The sequence below is a fragment of the Canis aureus genome, chromosome 2 (genome assembly GCF_053574225.1).
Source record: "Canis aureus isolate CA01 chromosome 2, VMU_Caureus_v.1.0, whole genome shotgun sequence".
NCBI classification, from domain to species: domain Eukaryota; kingdom Metazoa; phylum Chordata; class Mammalia; order Carnivora; family Canidae; genus Canis; species Canis aureus.
The window spans coordinates 19,001,598-19,014,263 of record NC_135612.1 but is presented as its reverse complement, the minus strand read 5'-3'; the positions used below and the strand labels follow the sequence as shown (position 1 = coordinate 19,014,263).

At 36.2% G+C, this 12,666-nt stretch overlaps 1 protein-coding gene across 31 annotated transcripts in view; it reads right to left on the bottom strand.

The window, feature by feature from the left end:
* The window catches only part of LOC144293967 (uncharacterized), a 1,010,193-nt gene that overhangs the window by 923,128 nt on the left and 74,399 nt on the right, over positions 1 to 12,666 (bottom strand). The gene's annotated exons all lie outside the window — the stretch shown is intronic.

Genomic DNA, 12,666 nt, shown 5'->3' with positions numbered 1-12,666 from the left:
ACTAATATGTTCAATTCTTAAGATAAAAATCTTACCAGGATGAATTGATTTTTTTTTCTTTCTGCTACTTTTTAATCAAACTCAAAACATGCTTTAATTTAAATATTTTTAGGGTTTTTTTGTTTGGTTGGTTTTTGTTTTTGTTTTTGTTTTTTTACTATGCATTAGTCTCCAGGATCCAAAGAAATAAAAATGGGAACTCCATGACACTATCATCTGGAAACATTGGAAAGAGAATTTTTTCTTTAGAAGGTTTTTGAGAGAACATCTAATTGCTTATATATTTTTACAAATTTATCTTACTTTACAAATGAGAGTATTAAGGCCTCCCTGGGAGTGAACTGCTGTAATTCTCTTTAGTAAATTTAAGGATTATAATAAAGAAAGAAGGCTTTGTGAGGGCAGGAATTTATTGAAAACTGAATCCTTTTTCCAAAAGGCCAATGACCCCAGGACTTCTACGTGGGTCTACAGAGAGGTTTCAACCTTTGTTTGATTTCTACTTGGCTTACACATTGCTCCCTCCTCCCCATGCAGGGGGAATGGGGTCTCAGTGTAGCTCTGAGGTCCTTAATAGGACCAAGGAGAAGAAAAAGGGGGTATGTGGGAAAGAAAAGCAAGCCAAGCACTGACTTTGCACTGACTTTGCACTGACTTTCCTGTCATTTGGTTACTGATTTGCATTTTTTTCACATATTCTGAAAAACAAAGAATATAACAATTATATGTAAGAAATCAAGAACACTGTTCTGAAAAGTATTAACCTAACATTTTCCACTTTAATACAAAAGAACAATTTTATATTGCTTATATCTTTTACATTTATTCATATTATATTGATTCTAATCTTATTTTCACACTAGATTAGAAGCATCTCGAAGGCAAGCAACTTGACACAGGACTTGTATATACTGCTTGGGCAAATTATAAGGCGCCAAATACACAGGTGCATGAATGCTGAAATGAACGTTAGTTCGTAAGCAGTTCATAAGAAGGAAATGTTTCCTATTGATTTTACCTGTATTCCAGTAATTAATTCAAAAATGCATTTACGAAATATTTTTGATAACTATACAAGTGTTTCTTGTTTATCTGTAATTTTCAAAGACTAAAAATTGCAGAGTATGATGATCCCAGTCTAACCTTGTGTGTGCCTACCTATGAGGTTATGTGTACATTTATTCATGCGTGTATGTGGGAGGAAATGTGTGTGTGTATAATATGTGTACAAATACACGAGAGAATGGAAGGAAAGAAGCATCTCTGAGCACCTGAGCAGCCACTTGGCTGAAGAGGACTACAGCCAGCATGGCTTCTTGCCCTTGAGATTAAACACTTAATCAGTGCCTGTCTTAACACTTGCAAATCAAAAAGCTATTGATTTGCAGCTTCCCTGCTTCAGAATGTGCTACTGGTCCAGAGAGTATCTGGCAAGTGGGAGAATCAGAGTGCAAGGCACTGAGGGAGAGGGTTGCTCCGCTCAAAAACAGGGCACAGGGCTTCCGTCTTCACGATGCATGTAAAGGAAAAGGAACAGCAGCAGGACAGAGAGTAGTATAATGCATCCAATGTGATCAGACAAAGAAAAATAAGTCCCCAACAAATAACAATGTGCAACTATGAACTTGACTTGATGCAGCACGGGATAAAGAAATCATTTAACCATTATAAGTCCAACAGATCAATATTAAGCAGTCAATGTTTAAACTAAAAAGGGGATTTTTCAGACGGGTTTATGCAATTTGACAATTTCGCTTTCTAAATCAATTGGTTTAAGCAGATTGAACTATGTCACCACCCAAGTTCTTTCCACATGGATATAGTCTAAGAATGTTACAAGAATCTAAGAAAGCACATATGCAGAGTCATTTCATAGATGACTGACCAAAACTGAAATTTCCAACACTAGATAAAACAATTACAATTATGTGGATGGTGGTGGAAATTGTGTATGTAGTTTAAGGCTCTAAAACATAGGATACCTTCGATGTGTATCCAGTTTTGTTTTATTTTTAAAGATTTTATTTATTTATTCATGATAGACACAGAGAGAGGCAGAGACATAGGCAGAGGGAGAAGCAGGCTCCCTGTGGGGAGCCTGATGCAGGACTTGATCCCAGGACCCTGGGGTCAGGACTTGAGCCGAATTAGACACTCAACCCCTGAGCCACCCAGGCATCCCTGAATCTAGGTTTATAAAGCTGCCCCCAGGCAGCCTTGCCCTAGAAGGTTCAGGGACAAGGTAGCAGAGACTCACTGAAGCATCTCCGGGCTATGAAAGGGGCTTTCAGGCCACAGCACTGTAGCGAGTTCTGAGAAGTCATTCCCAGGGAGAGGGACCACATTCGAAGAGGATTGACAGTTTAGAGTGAAAACAGCTTTCAAAGAGACTAATCTTATAAAGTCTTGCAAATGAATAAGGGCAACAGGAGTAGGTGTTCACCTGCCAGTCTCCGCCGTGCAAGATGAGAGCCTGTCTGCACTCACACATGTGCTGACTTAAAAAAAAAAAAAAAAATCACATAAAAAACAACATCTTTGCTTCGGAGACGTTTTTAACAAGTATTACAGAAAGAGCACCAGCTACCAAAAAGAGTTGCCAAGGCCAGAAGGAGCCATCAATCGAAACAGTTTACATTTCAAAGTTTTTCCAAGAAGAGTGAAAAACGTCTCCCTGCCTTGATGGAAAACAGAGGCGCTGTAGTAGTCTCTGCGCTGCCTTCCCGGGGAAAGCTTGCCTTCCCTAGAGAGGCCTTTTAACCTCAGCTTGGTACCTAGAGGTAGAGAGAAATAGAGGTGTCTGCCTCTCCTGGAGCTTATGCTCTGAACAGTTTACCAGCCAGTGGAATCAGGATGAAAATCTTCCTTTCATGAGTTTGATAAGAAAAAAGCCTAATTGCTCTTGGGCACTATTTGAGATAGTAGGTCACTTTTGCTTCTATACTCTACCTCCTGACATCACTTAACAAACAATTATACATATCTGCTTTGGAATGCTCCCCCCCACCCATCCCTGGAGATAATTCAGGAATTGACTCTTACTTATCTCAGCCTCTTTTACAAGGGAGGAAATGAATGCTAACAATGCTACATTTTAACCAGGGTGTACATTTTTTTGTTTGTCCCTTAAAAAAAAAAAAATTTTTTTTTTTCAATTTGAAAGAAAAAGTATGCATGCTTTTCTGTGGCCCTGGGAAGAAAAAAGAACATTTCTTAAATTTAGTAATAATTTTCAAAAGGTACATAATCTAATGGATACTTTTGTTTTTAGATTTTAATTTTCTGCTTAATTTTTCCATGACATTACCAAACACCAAATCTAATTTCCTGAATCTATTAGAATAAATTCTGCATACTTTCATTTTTCGTTCTAGAAGCAGGTCAAATGGAAACACTAGTCTAAGAAAAAAAATTTAATTTCATAATTAAGACTTGGCGAAAGAAGATACAGTGAGAACCTTTTGTCATTGATTTGTGTCCCATGAAAATGGTTGTTTGTGCATCTCCCTCCCACACACAATATGCCAAAAATCCCTCCACTAGATCCAAATGTGTCACCACATTTCTTTGACCGGTAAGCAATTTGTACAACCATAAGGAGGACTCAAATGCCCTGATTGCCCAGAAGTATTGCCATGACTATTTTCTTAGATTGCAATAGAGGAGATTGAAAATGACCACATGACCATAGTCTCTTTTTGCACACACAATACATATGACGTTCATTATGATTAGAAAGGTCACAGTCACTTTCTTAGATTGACCTATTGATATAAATTACATAATATCACTGAAAAATATTACGAATTTCCATACCAACGTCCTTTGTAAATACCACTGGTTCTCAATGAACTCCTTCTGACCTCCTGGTCTGAGGCTGTCACCATATGATGTACATAATTCTCTCAACACTGATCCATTACTTCTGCTCAGTGTTGGGGGTCAGGCCAATAGTGTAAAGTCAAAGATAATTAGCAGCCCTATCAATAACCAGCTACAGAATTGCCGCCTAAGTGACAGGCCAGAAAAGCCAAGAAAAGAGGTAGCAATATAAAGTAGAAGAAAAGTGCTGGTACATTCTGTGGTTCGAGCAGCTGCTATGGACTATCAGCATCACCAGGAGACCTCATTGCATTAGCATAAATTCAAATGACAAATGCACAGTGCTATTCAGAGACTCATTAATTTGCAATGGGTGCAGTGCTCATGACATATTAGTGCAAAATTCAAATGTCTTTGTAGCGATGTGAATTTAGTTGTGAGACCAAAGTCGCTAAAATGAAAATGTGTGGCTTTTTTAGCAGTTTATTAAATTATGAACTGTGATGACTATATCCGTGCATCTTTTTAAGCAGATGAGGTCCAGCGTGCTCCAGCGGCAAATCGCATGGTTTGTGTTGATATTTTCCTGTCAGACAATTTCCAAGCAGCAGATAAGATCCTAGACTGTCTGCTTTGCTCTGCGGCGTGCGGACTGAGAGCTCCCCCTTCTGGACAAATGTCATGGCCACTCTAAAAGAATACAGGACCATTTATTGTCTTCTTTTTAGATCTTTTAACAACAGGTTTTGGATGCAAAGAATTTCAGTGACCGCCTAAAGCCAAAAGAAAATAAGTTGGTATCGTTTGTTGTAAAGGAGAGTAGGTGATAACTTTCTACAAAAATGAGAACGAGTCACCCTCAATTGAAGTTGGTCTTACATAATTTTATAGGAAGCTACTCCAAGACCTCTCATTTACAGGCATCTTTTAAAAAATAATTGCCTGATTTATGTATATGAAGAATATATGCAAAAATATTAAAAATTGTCGTATTCATATCGCTTCCATGATACCATAAACAGCTTACAATTACTAAGCAATTGAAATTGCAATTGTAGAAAGAAAAAAGCATGCATATACATAGACAGAGCCTGTTAAACAAAGCTACCGAGTGTATATTGTACTCAGCTCTACTGAATGAGATTATGAACAGACACAGACAAGGAAAGCCAGATCATACCTGTGCCACTTGTGTCTGGTGGACTAATTTCTCTTTTTAACATAACAAATCTTCTACCCAATTATTTCAAGCCAGTCAAAGCAAATGTATCACTGTTATGCCTTTTAAAAATTGGCATCCAATATATACATAAAAAATGACTCAGAATAGTACGATAATGGGACAAAGGAGGTTAACTTTGTCTACAGCATTGACATAACTCAATTATATGAAATGTCAACACCTGCACTTCTCAATATCCAGAACTCATAATTTCTTAGAGCAGCCCTGAATCTTCATTTATATTATACAGATACTCACGTTCATAGTTAATACTTATAAAGACATACATTTGGCATTTTTCAGTAGAAGCTATAACTTTCCAAATGATGTGTCATACCTCTGCATAAATTAAAAAGCAGGTTACCGTTTGAAAACTGCTTTGAGGAGAAGTAAAAGATTTGCCCTTTGGCCATTTGAACTAACTAATCTCCACTAGGCTATCAAAAGTGTGCTTTTGCAGATCCTTTAGAAAAAATATGTTTATCACTTTCTAAACTTTGAATACATTATACCACGTAAAAAGGAGACTATGTCATCCTATTATTGCTTCTAGACTTAATTACGTACTCTCAGCACTCGATTTATGGTGAATTTGGGGAAAGCTATTCCACTAAAAGCTGTGTACTTTTAAATTACGTTTTATAATATCATTGATGCTTTGTGTCATCTTCAACAATTAAAAGTAAGATCATTGTAATCTATTCTACTTACTTGAAATTGAATTGGTCTTGAGTTATTTAGCAGGCTCATTTTATTTTACAGTAACTGCTACATGAAAGATACAGAGCTAATGAGGATTGAGAAGGATCGCTGTACATTAAACATGTGGAGAGAGCATGTAACTCAGCAATATCAAATTTGTCACTGTAGCTGGATGTCTAGGCACTGTTTTTCCCTTTTACGTTCCCTTTCACCAAGTAATTAGAATCCTAGACTCACAGAATGTTAGAGCTAGAAGGGCCATTGTTGATCATCTCTCATTTTGCAGACACAAGAAGCCGACTGAGAAAAGTTCAGCAAATTTACCAAGATCTAACAGCTAGAAAGTGATAGAATGGTGAAAAAAGCTCTGGTCTCTAGACATTCCTTCTTAAACTTTAGCACACAAAAGAATCACCTAGAGGGACTGTGAAAAGAGATTGCTGGGGCCCCTCCCAGAGTTTCTGATTCAGTACTTGGGGAAGGGGGGTTCTCATTTCTAGCAAGTTCCAGGTAATACTGCTGTTCTTCCTGGTCCAGTCATCACATCTTGAGATCTTAAGAACTACTGCTCTCTAAACCAGTTTTTTGTAAACTGCTGTTATCTTATTTCTAATAACTTCTCTAATCATGATAAGCAAAAACACACTCAAGAATACCTCATTACTTTTCTGTCATCTCTCTAGTAGAGGGCAGGGGTCATACCTACAGCGTAAAAAGTCTCGAAGGGCACAGGAAGGAAGAAAGAAAGAAAGAAAGAAAGAAAGAAAAAAAGAAAAAAAAAAAAAAAAAAAAAGAGATACCCAGAGCCAGAATAAAGCATTCAGGGACACTAAACACTGAAAAGATTACGTGGCCACTGAGATGAATCGCTATCCTTATCCAACCCATCTAAATCTCAAGGCAGAAAGCAATATTAAACCACACACAGTGTAAAAGAAGACAATCAAAGCCTTAAAGCATTAATATTCTCTCCCTCCCCCTTCCTCCCTCTCTCTCCTTCGCTCCCTCCCACCCCTACCCCCAGCCTCAAAGGCCTCTGTCACTTATACCCTAGCATCTCCTAGTGTATCTCTCAAGCTATTCTAAAGTCAGCTCCTTGTCTACATTTCTAAACTACCCTTTTTCATTATATCTTACCATGATCACTTGTATATTTTGTGAGTGTAAAATGATGTTTGAGCTGCAGTTTTCTTAAATTATGACAGAGTCTACTTAGAAGCCAAATGGAGGCAAGATGGCCTTATCTCCATTGCCTTCCCCGACGAGCTATCAATATTTATGCAAACACAGAAGTTTGCATTGTTTTCAGACTCTAAATAAAATAGCATTTACAGACCTCACGAAATCAAAGTGCAACTCATCATTACCTATATAATATTGTCAAATTTAGGTCACAAGAACCAGAAAGAAAGAGTTCCTGGATAAAGTAGACTTGAAATTGCCGGTGTCTGAAGAACCAGCTCAGAAGAACAGAAATATATTCAAGAGAAATTTCGCCCCGGCATTTGCTAGTTCCTTAGCCTACTGCACAGAATTCAACAAACCTGCTCAGCACTCTGGTCTCACAGTTGTAATATCATTGCCTTTTTTCCTAGTTTGGAAGATGACTATGATGAAGTTAATCATCAACAACATCAACAACAACATATATATATATATTACATATATATATATATATATGTTTTTAAAATAGTGTCAGTTTGGAAAATGAAAGTGACCGATGATAGGAAAATATTTTAATTCTACATATAGCCTTTCTGTTCTCTCTGCCTTTTTTTATTACGGTATATAATTACCTCTTTTTTCATAAGATTTTAAGACTTACCTTTTATCAGTTCTAGAAACTTTTGAATTCATGGAATAGATCTTATCTCAATTCATACCATAAATACTGCATTTTTCCAAACATAAAGAGTCCTCCCCCAAAAAATAACATCCCTATTTCTAGAGTTCTTTAGTAAGTTATGACATTAAAAATCTGCTTTAAAATATTAAACTTCTACAGAAAATAAACTTTTCATTTCAAAATAATTTTCAAATATAGTTCCCAAGCAAATTTACTATGCTTTTGCCTTATATTTTCTACCATCGTCCCCATTTTTTCAGATAAGTCAACTAATCACAGAAAAATTAACATAAAGTTTCTCATGATTACAGGTGCACCCATGGTGTTGCTGAGCTTACTATATGCCTAGAGCAACATTTTATGTTCACCATCATTTCACCAGACCTTCTAGTAATACCCTCCTAATCTCAAATTCTTCCCCACTCAAGGTGCTTTCTTTTGCATTTCTTCTTCAGGTGTAGATAAAATAGACCTCCTGTTTACCACAATCCTTGAATGCTATGACATTTCTGAATTGTAACAAAACTTTTAATTTCCTCTGTCTAAATTAAGCTGAATTATTTAGTGTTTCAATCATCACTGTAAAAAAATCATGAGTGGCAAAATGGAATTTGTTTATTTAGGACAAAAGACTATGAGAATATGATTCTTCTTTACAAGACAGTGAAATACTTATTCCTTCAAAAAAAACTCTGTCCTTTCAAAAAAATTTAAGTGAGATCAAGTATTGTAACTCAGAGGTTTTTTGGCAAAAACTTTATTAATGTAAATGGCTAAAATCTAGCCTCATGTGAATACTAAAGCAGATAAAATAGCAGTCTATTAATTCAGGTTATCTGCTCTACAACTGCATTTTTATTTATACCCTTTCATTTCAAAATATATGCGCATATACTATTTTTATCCCTCAGTAAAAATAAAGCCAGATATTTTCTGGTATATTAAGCAAGTCTTTTTACCTGTTTCTAAAATCTTCTCTCTGATATTTTTAAGACAGTTATCTTACACAGACTCTAGAAATGCAAAGGCAATAAAAATGAATCATTTTGTCTCAAGCAGGAATCTTTATTAATGAATATGTGAACATTCTCTGTACAATTTAATATGCTATACCCACCCATAAAATTCTACAAAGAAGTATATTTTTGTGCATAAGCTGATTGGTAAATTTGATTTTAATAAGAAATCAGTAAAATATGCATATTACAAATGAAGAGAGTACAGGTTCCTATCTGCCATTTATAGTAAGATCTTATATTTCAGAGCTTAATAATGAACCTCCCTGGGGAAGATTTAATAAAGCAGGTGCTCTGGTATTGCAGGCACTTTTGCTTTTCTGTCTCCCTTTTTATTTCCTACCCCCACGGGGGAAAAAATCTCAATAAGATTCATGACCCTGTTTATCAAGGATAAATCTAGTATAGTCTGGACTATATACCACCCAAGCTGACCCAGATCTCCAACCCAACCCACTGTTTGTCACTGCGTTTATAAAGCACAACGTGCCCTGTGAAATTATATGTTTAAGCATTCTCTCTCCATCCTTACCACAAGAAGTATAAAACCAGTTTAGAGTAACTGTCAATAGTACAGTGTTTCAAATTTTTAAAAATACAAGTTTTGGGGGGAGGGGGGAATAGATCTTAACTGTTCTTTTCTCCTACAGAACACTGAATGTCTAAAACATGTTCAATCCTGTTAATGCTTGTCAAATATTTCACAGTTCAGCTTTGTTCAGATTTCTTACTGACTATGAAAAATCAATTTGGTGGGATTCAGATTCTAGAGCTGGAAAAGACCTTAAATGACCTTGTTCTACCAAATCTATGGGTGAAAAACTGAGTCCAAGAAAAATAAGTGATTTGCCCAAGGTTTTGCAAAGAATCCAGTTTAAAACTCATGTCTACAAGACACCTAGTTCAGCATCCTTCTCATTGCTCATTTCATCTGATTTTTTTTCTTTAATAATTAAACAATTTCAAAAGGATATATAGTGTGATTTCACAATTAAGATACAGTAGTCACATTATATCCAGGATAGTGTAGAATTTTACTTGTGCAGAATTTCATTTGGTATTTAGTCATTATAGTCGAATAGTATCATTATCTTTCAATTACAGAGATCAATTCTATTCATTAGCAAAATAAAACGCTTGCAGAAGGTCCACATGAATTCCTCAAAGCTGCAATCTTCCTAATGTCAAAAGTGAAATACATTTCATAAAAAAAAAAAAAAAATTTAACAAAAGTATTTGAGGTTAAATCAAACTGTGCAATCCTCACTGACCTGAGTTATCACAGATCTACTTTAGAAAGTGTATTTCAAAGATCTGAAAAGGAGAATACATGCCATGACCAACTAATAATAGCCATTTCCCCCTATTTCATGGTTTTAGCAGTTTTTCCAAGAAAGATTAGGGTCACAGCATATTATAACATGACTAAAGCATTATAAGTATAGATTCAAGCTAAAATGACTTAGAGGCTACATAAAAGGAAGACTAGATTAATGTTTAAGCCTTACAAGAGGATTCTATCTACAGGTAAAAACAATGGCCCAAACAATATAGCTATTAAAGGTAGTGGCAATCCTATCAGGCTTTCTGAACTGACAGGCTTAATTGCTATGCAAGCAAACCCAGCCAGCTCAGCAGAGCGAACAGCAAAGAGATAACAATATTATCAATCTAAATTGATGCTAATATCCTCTTAATAAAACTATATTGGTGTATCTTGGAAGAAATCATTTACAAAAAAATATATTTATGTTCAATTATTATACAGTTGTCATATTAGAGTTTCTAAGATGATATGAACATTTCAGTCTTAAATTGTTAGAATATGTGAACCAAAATTATAGGCTTTGGCTTCCCAACATATTTTTTATTGTAGTTTTTTCTAAAGTAGTAATTGGTGATCTGCTCAGACTATAAAATGACCGACCATACTAATATCACAACTAGTTATGATCATGGTATAAAATAGGCTTGCAATAAATGGGATTTTTCCCCCACTAATAGGGACAAAAATTTAAAACCAAAAAAGTTGAAGGTGGCTACATTATGCTTTTATACATAAACCCTTTTCAATATAAGTCAACCCTTCAAAGTTTGGTTATGCAACATAAATATTACATTATCTCATTCTTCTTAGTAATAATTTGTTTCATGGGACACAATCCCTGGAATTCTAAATTAGTAGAAACTCAAGATGTTAGTTTGCTAATATAGTAGAAAGACTTTTTTGTGTCACACTGGACAAAGTGCAGTAGTAGTCAGGAAGCCTGCACAGTGTGCAAAGCAGGCAATTAGGTAAAACGGGCGATCAGGGGTGCAATGAGTTGTCAGTAAACAAGAGGAAGAACCATGTAAGAAATTAAGAGAACAGAAACAGATATAGCCTAATAAGTGAAAGAACCCTAAAAAGGATTAAAGAAAAGCCTGGCCTAGATACTAAACTTCTGAGGAAAAAGATAATACTGTTGTCTGATGGGAGGGGAAGGATGGTCGAGTGACTGTGGGATTCTCAATGGGCAGACACTGAAGCAACTCTGTGCCCAGCTATGGGGACTCAGAAGGGAAGAGTTGTGTATGTGATTAAAAAGAGGGGCACTGAGGATCCACTAAGGAACACTCAGAGTCCTCTTCCTTTGAAAGACCACATGGGTGAGCCCCAGCCATGTTTGCTGCAGCATGGACTAGCAGATGGAGAAAGTCTGAGGCTCAGCAGCAGCAGAACTCAGTGAAAAGCAAACTGATAGCAGTCAGGGACACAAAGCTGATGCAGGGAGCATCTGTATGCCTGAGTGCTGTTGGGGAGGGGCTTCCTTTTGTCTGCATAACCCCTAAAATTCTTAGATAAACATGTAAACTGGTTGGCCCCAATGCATGCCATTTTGTATTTCTAACCAATCTGACACATGGAGGCTTGAGCCAGTCCTAACTGAACCTAGCAAAGAAAAAGCTATGCATCAAGAGCCTGGAGGTTGGTTTACCCAAATTCTGTAAGTACCATAGTGTGCTGCTGTCTCTTCTACTTTAAAAATACCACAACTGACGGTAACTGCTACATATGCAGATGAAACTGAAAACTCCAGTCAATGACTTGATGGGTTCTGCATTTTTCACCCGAAAACTTAGTGTTTTGGATTATGATATTTACAAGTAAAGACTTTATGCCACAGAATGTGGTGGTGTTCCTACTCTTGCTCTCACACTTTGCTCTAGAAATAATTCCATGTTATTAGGGATGCTGATAGTCAAACTGTCCTGAATGCTACCATTACTTGGAAATTTCCAGCAATGCCCTGTTGTTTCATGAAATGTTGCTCAGCATTTTTCACTTATATTCACTTTTTAAGAAGAAAATAGAATCAAAAGAAATGCTTAGAGATATTTATGTCCACTTAATTTGACTTAGAGATCAAGGAAAAAATTTTAACCATGGAGTCTAAAAAATACTAGAATGTCTAGGAATGCAGCTTTCCATAGATAACTTTAAAGTAGAAAAATAACAGGCTATCTTGAACAGCTTAGATGTCTGTTTAAGGGCAAGCACCTAGAAAAGATAACTCTGTAAATTATTTTAATCCTCAGTGTCTCAAGTGACACATTTATGCATGTGCACTAAACCACAAATGTTACAAAGAACTCTAAAGTCCCACTCAATCATCACCCCAATCCAAATCCACTCCTAAGAGGTAAGCATTGTTACCAGTTACAAGTGTATTTCTCTAAACTATTTCTTATGCATTTATAAAGAATAAGTGTATAACTGCCTTTATACATATAATTAGTGCATTGGGATATATCTTTTTTTTTTTTTTTGCTTTTACACAAACAAAGAGAAGATACCCTTTAATTCTAGCATTGCATAATTTCATTAATTGTTCTGAGCAAAATAAAACATTTCCCCGGAGCTACCGGCCTGGAAGATAGAATTGCACTTTGCTCCTGAAATAACCTATTAGTAGGAGCATCCCTTGACTAAGGAGGACAAATCTGCTTTAGTAGCCCCATCATGTCCTCAGCAGCCCTCTGACAGTGTATATTTAGCTTCAGGCTCATCTACAAAC